The 5000-nt window shown below is 45.2% G+C and overlaps 2 non-coding genes across 2 annotated transcripts; both read left to right on the forward strand.

Moving 5' to 3' along the window:
- Positions 1–2295: 2295 nt before the first annotated feature.
- LOC123719692 lies at positions 2296–4201 on the forward strand. Its single transcript, XR_006755758.1, has one exon. It is a non-coding gene; the product is annotated as a small subunit ribosomal RNA (ribosomal RNA).
- A 351-nt stretch (positions 4202–4552) lies between these two features.
- On the forward strand, positions 4553–4709 carry LOC123719691. The gene has a single exon (XR_006755757.1). It is a non-coding gene; the product is annotated as a 5.8S ribosomal RNA (ribosomal RNA).
- Positions 4710–5000: the final 291 nt, after the last annotated feature.

The raw sequence follows: 5000 nt of genomic DNA on the forward strand, positions 1-5000 counted from the left end.
TAAATCGACGGTCCCTATTTGGAAGGTTAACCTATAGCCCTAATAATAATTATATTATTATGATTATGACAATGTTGATGTTGTTGCACTAGACACACCATAATAAACCATAAATAGTTTTTCTTACCAGAAGAGTTTTTATTTTTAAATATTCAATTTTAACTAGAAACGTATCGCTATCGCTAACAAAACCCCACACCACACACCACCACACGTTACACACATATACTTGACAGAGTAGATACTATCTACATATATATCGACAGAGTTGTAGATATCGTGCCGTTGAACGGCATCTTGTCGCGTCGCGTGGCGATCTTGTACGAGAAACATTTTCCTCTGACATTGTATCGGAATAATTATTATAATTCATTATTATACATACATACATACATACATACATACATACATACATACATACATACATATTATTAATAAATATAATTGTTTTTTTTGTTTTTTCTTTTCTTCAAATAAACCCACATTGCCATTTCTCTGAGCGTGTGCTGCGAGCTTCAACGAGAAACATTCGGCGCGAAACTGTCGAGCGGCCGGCCGTCGCGCGCCGCACCTGTACGAGAAACATTTTCCTCTGACGTTGCATCGGAATAATTATTATAATTCATTATTATACATACATACATACATACATACATACATATTATTAATAAATATAATTGTTTTTTCTTTTCTTCAAATAAACCCACATTGCCATTTCTCTGAGCGTGTGCTGCGAGCTTCAACGAGAAACATTCGGCGCGAAACTGTCGAGCGGCCGGCCGTCGCGCGCCGCACCTGTACGAGAAACATTTTCCTCTGACGTTGCATCGGAATAATTATTATAATTCATTATTATACATACATACATACATACATACATACATACATACATACATACATATTATTAATAAATATAATTGTTTTTTTTGTTTTTTCTTTTCTTCAAATAAACCCACATTGCCATTTCTCTGAGCGTGTGCTGCGAGCTTCAACGAGAAACATATCTATCAATACAAATGTCTATGCAAAAAAAAGAAAACAAACAAAATCATATCAGTCAATAAAATAAATAATAATATTTTTTTTACTACTACTACTAGTACTACTACGTGCTACTACTGCACGCCAATACACATACATAATAAAATGAAAAATCGTCTCTCTCTCGCTCGCTCTACGAGAAACATTCGACGTCCGCTCCAATGCCGACGCGGACTATTGCTCTCGGTATAGATGTGGAGCGAAACAGTCGTGCGCACAGCGTCGACTCGTTCTCGTTGCCGCGCGTCGTTCGTCTCAAATAGACACGAACGACGGACGAGAGAGAATGTGTTCTTGTTTTTGTGTTTGTGCGAAGTGTGAGAATATTATATACATATATTCGCGCATGGATGATATAGATATGGGTATGGATTTTCGGAGGAAATTATATCAAATTCGTATTTCGAATGCGAGACCGCCGAGATCTTTCCCAGCTCTCTCTCTCTCTGTGTGTGTGGTGTATAGTACATTTTATATATCTCTCTTGTGTCAACACAAAATAACAAAGAATATACATACTACTCCTCCTCATATTTTATATAATATAATATAAAATTATATTATAGCACCGCGTTCGCAGACCGTATGGTGATGTTACCAATCGACCAAGATTTGGGACCGTCTCCCCCGGTGTTATCTGTGATGTTAAAAGAATACGCTTCTAGGCACACCTCAACGCAGGGCGCCTAGCGTGTTCGACACGTGCGCGGTCGCCACGGCGACCGTATATGGAAAGAATGTATAAAAGAGGACGCACACGCGCCCATCGTCGAAACGGTGTGCGCAGCGTCGTGTTGGAATTTATCCCTCAAGCTCCGGGCGTTGATCGTATCTAGTGCGAATCATGCGTGTGTGTGCGCATGTAATTGCCAGCCGAGTTTTAATATGTTTACAATAACGTATTGAATAAAAATTGAGAAGTTGCGTTTAGATGAATGTTCAATTTTCAAATTGTCACAACATCGATTCCCGCCCGCGGGGTCGTGTTCGTTGCAGTTTTATGTCCCTCACAGTGGTCGAGCATCGTTGTACATCACCTCGTTGCGAGATCGTGACGGGACGGCCGCTCGTAGACCGGTCAAAGTTAGTCTATCGATATGAAGCGCGAACGTCGCGTCGCGTGCAAATTCGACGCGTTACGTTCACGCGTGTCGAGAAGGCGCGCGCGCAAGCGCGCGCCCCTCGACGCCGCCGAGCCAGCGGCTCGCCGAAGCCGCGTGACCGCGGTGTAGGCGTGTCGTTTGCGTAAGCAGCTCCCTGGTTGATCCTGCCAGTAGTTATATGCTTGTCTCAAAGATTAAGCCATGCATGTCTCAGTGCAAGCCGTATTAAGGCGATACCGCGAATGGCTCAATATATCAGTTTTGGTTCCTTAGATCTTACTCAGTTACTTGGATAACTGTGGTAATTCTAGAGCTAATACATGCAATCAGAACTCTGACCAGTGATGGGATGAGTGCTTTTATTAGATCAAAACCAATCGGCGGAGGGCCATGCGTCCGAAGTCGTTAATTTTGATGAATCTGGATAACTTTTGCCGATCGCACGGTCCAGTACCGGCGACGCATCTTTCAAATGTCTGCCTTATCAACTTTCGATGGTAGTTTCTGCGACTACCATGGTTGTCACGGGTAACGGGGAATCAGGGTTCGATTCCGGAGAGGGAGCCTGAGAAACGGCTACCACATCCAAGGAAGGCAGCAGGCGCGCAAATTACCCACTCCCGGCACGGGGAGGTAGTGACGAAAAATAACGATACGGGACTCTTACGAGGCCTCGTAATCGGAATGAGTACACTTTAAATATTTTAACGAGGAACAATTGGAGGGCAAGTCTGGTGCCAGCAGCCGCGGTAATTCCAGCTCCAATAGCGTATACTAAAATTGTTGCGGTTAAAAAGCTCGTAGTTGCATTTGTGCGCCGCGCTGTCGGTGCACCGCATCCGCGGTGATACTGACACGTCTGCGGAGCATATCGTCGGTGAGCCGGCGGTAAAACGCCGGTTCAATATCAAAATCCTATCGCGGTGCTCTTCGGTGAGTGTCGAGGTGGGCCGACAATTTTACTTTGAACAAATTAGAGTGCTCAAAGCGGGCTCAAAATGCCGCTTGAATATTTCGTGCATGGAATAATAGAATATGATCTCGGTTCTATTTTGTTGGTTTTCAGAACTCCGAGGTAATGATTAATAGGGATAACTGGGGGCATTCGTATTGCGACGTTAGAGGTGAAATTCTTGGATCGTCGCAAGACGAACATCAGCGAAAGCATTTGCCAAAGGTGTTTTCATCAATCAAGAACGAAAGTTAGAGGTTCGAAGGCGATTAGATACCGCCCTAGTTCTAACCGTAAATATGTCATCTAGCGATCCGCCGACGTTACTACAATGGCTCGGCGGGCAGCTTCCGGGAAACCAAAGATTTTGGACTCCGGGGGGAGTATGGTTGCAAAGCTGAAACTTAAAGGAATTGACGGAAGGGCACCACCAGGAGTGGAGCCTGCGGCTTAATTTGACTCAACACGGGAAATCTCACCAGGCCCGGACACCGGAAGGATTGACAGATTAACAGCTCTTTCTTGATTCGGTGGGTGGTGGTGCATGGCCGTTCTTAGTTGGTGGAGCGATTTGTCTGGTTAATTCCGGTAACGAACGAGACTCTAGCCTGCTAAATAGGCGTCGTCATTCAAGGTGTGCGCGACTCTCGGGGAGCGCAACTCACTGGCGACGTATTAAAATTCTTCTTAGAGGGACCGGCGGCTTCGAGCCGCACGAGATTGAGCAATAACAGGTCTGTGATGCCCTTAGATGTCCTGGGCCGCACGCGCGCTACACTGAAGGAATCAACATGTTCTCCCTGGCCTAGAGGCCCGGGCAACCCGTTGAAACTCCTTCGTGCTGGGGATTGGGGTTTGCAATTATCCCCCATAAACGAGGAATTCCTAGTAAGCGCGAGTCATAAGCTCGCGTTGATTACGTCCCTGCCCTTTGTACACACCGCCCGTCGCTACTACCGATTGAATGATTTAGTGAGGTCTTCGGACCGACACGCGGTGGCCTCACGGCCGTCGGCGTTGCTGGGAAGTTGACCAAACTTGATCATTTAGAGGAAGTAAAAGTCGTAACAAGGTTTCCGTAGGGGAACCTGCGGAAGGATCATTAACGTTGGTTTTTTCTTTTTGTTTTGTTGTTGTCAAAGACTCGCAAAAAAAGAAAAAAATACAAAAAACACGTGAATGATACGAATCAAAATCGAATCCGAGACGGTTGACTCTCTCTCGTCGATTCGCGACGTGTGCGTTGCGACACGCTTTGATTAGCGTTCGCTATCGCCTATTGATACTTTGAAATAATATTTTAATTTTTGTGTACAACCACGCAAATAAAAGAGATTTTCTTTCTTTTCATTTGTCGTACACGTTAATGATAAGTATTATTTTCAAATTTTTTTGTTTAATTTTTTCGCACCTTTTATATTTTCTCATACAAAAACACACACAAAAACAAAACGATTACCCTGAACGGTGGATCACTTGGCTCGCGGGTCGATGAAGAACGCAGTTAACTGCGCGTCATAGTGTGAACTGCAGGACACATTTGAACATCGACATTTCGAACGCACATTGCGGTCCGTGGAGAAATATCCAGGACCACTCCTGTCTGAGGGCCGGCTGCATAAAAACAAAAAGCCACACTGTTCGCGTGACGAGCGGCGATCGCTGCGACTCCGGTCGTAGCGCCGCATCTCTGTCGCGCGTGCAATTGACGGTTTCGCTAGGCCGCCGAGCGGCCGAACGATCCGTTCGAATATATGTTCGATTACGACTCGTCATCCGTATTGGCCGTGTTAAGCCACGTCTATACGATACTTTTGTCGCACAAATAAATTCTCCCCGCCGCACCGTGTCTCCCGCGGCACGGGTGCGCGTCGAGTCTTTACGCAACGACAACGACAACGACG

Source organism: Pieris brassicae, unplaced genomic scaffold (assembly GCF_905147105.1).
Source record: "Pieris brassicae unplaced genomic scaffold, ilPieBrab1.1, whole genome shotgun sequence".
Lineage (NCBI taxonomy): Eukaryota > Metazoa > Arthropoda > Insecta > Lepidoptera > Pieridae > Pieris > Pieris brassicae.